The sequence below is a fragment of the Cryptomeria japonica genome, chromosome 7 (genome assembly GCF_030272615.1).
Source record: "Cryptomeria japonica chromosome 7, Sugi_1.0, whole genome shotgun sequence".
Classification (NCBI taxonomy): Eukaryota; Viridiplantae; Streptophyta; class Pinopsida; order Cupressales; family Cupressaceae; genus Cryptomeria; species Cryptomeria japonica.
This window is the reverse complement of record NC_081411.1, coordinates 685,369,541-685,371,358: the sequence shown is the minus strand read 5'-3', so window position 1 is coordinate 685,371,358 and position 1,818 is coordinate 685,369,541.

Genomic DNA, 1,818 nt, shown 5'->3' with positions numbered 1-1,818 from the left:
GATGTATCAAGGTTTTTAAAACCTATTTGGACCTATTTGAGTCATTCTTGGGTCATCGAAGTCTTTGATTAGGTTCAGGGTCCATTTGAGCAAAAATTGTCAAAGTTGACAAAAAAGTTGTCAAGCAACTTTTGAGTTTGTAAGGTTACTTAGATATGGTTTGTCAAACTAAGTTGAAAAGGTGGTTGTAAAATTTTTTGAAGGCTTGGATGACATTATAAAGTTATTTCCTCATTCAATGTAAGGTTGGTTTCCTATTGAGTAAGAAGATCAATAAAACTTGAAGGTTCCCATCAATTTCCTGAGAATTACCATGTGGCAGTCTGCTCTTGGTTTTTTATTCATAATTTTAAGTTCTATTGAATTGTAAACTAATTGATGGTGAAAGAGGAATGAATACTCTCTAATTTGGTCTTTGTCTCGTTCATTTTGATTATGTTTTGAGAAAATTATTTTAATTTTTGTAAAACACTATCAAAACCCTACTAGGATAAACACTGGGAGTATAAAATGTATTACTCCTTCATTCCATGTTGATAAAAGGAAAAATATTGGTGGAATGAAGGACACTTGTATATATTTTATTTCCATTTTACTTGAAGGGATCCATGTTTACTTTTGCACGTGCAAATGATGTCAAAATGCTAATTGACAGTGCCACAGTATGAAATACAATGATTTCATTAGTTTTGAGTGGTGTAAATACAACAAAGGTGTTTGAATGGTGTTGTAAATAAAGAGAGGGATGTGTGAGGGAACCATTTGCATGATCCAAGTGTTAGGTGATCAAGGAAGTCAATTTATTCATGAGGATTTATGACTGTCCCAAAATTTGCTTAGTGACTGTCACAGTTTGACAACATACAAGAATTTGTGTTGGTTTTGTGGTTGGAGTCTCGTGAGTGTTTAAGGAGACCTTAGGAGTCAATATAAGCCTTTGGATGCATTGAGAGGTGGGAAGAAAGCTTAAGTTAATGATTATCCTAAACATGACATGATTGTCCTAAAACACACTAGGACTGCTATATATATAAGTGAGACAATATTTTTTGTTGAACAAGAGTTGGATAAGGATAGGTGTTGAGTTTAGAGTAAGGAAGGATTGAGAAGAGTTTACCACCTTTGTGAGGAGCATTAGGAGTGTTTTTAGGAAGAGAGTAATTCTTGTAGATATGACTGTCCCTACATGGAGTTGGATTGTCCTAAAGACAATAAACCTGCAATAAATGTTGTTGGATCCCTTAGGGTAGATGGGGGGGGGGTGGTAGAAAGGAGATTTGGTCAAGAAAGAAGAGGCTTTCAGGGCTCCATAAAGTAGTTTGTTTGGGGTTCTTATTGCAAGTTGTGAGTGGGGTGCTAGTGAAAGGTGGAGGTCCTTATTGGGAGTAGTCTAAGTTGAGTGACCATAAAGGGGTTTGAAACTGTTTGAGTGTTGAGAAGCATGGAAATGGGTTCAAGAAGGTTGAGGATGCATGGAAGAATGTGTGTGAGAAGTTGGTTAAGGGATTGAGAAGCTTGGGTGAGTTTGGGCTATTGTAGCCTTGTGAGTGGAACAAGATCTTTGTTAGTGGATTTGTGAAGTTATAGAAGACTTAGTGCCTATTGGTTAGGTAAGTTGGGATAAAGAAATCTCCCTAATGTGGTTTGTTGAGGATGCTCTGCGTCAAAGTGGTATCAGAGCTAGCAAGTAGATCAAGTGAAGATTGAGAGCTTGAAGGAGTTGAAGCCATCATGCAAGAGGCTGAAGAAATGAGAGCAAGGTATGCCAAGTTGAAGGAGATGAGTTAGAGGCAACCCATATTTAGGACAAATTTTAAA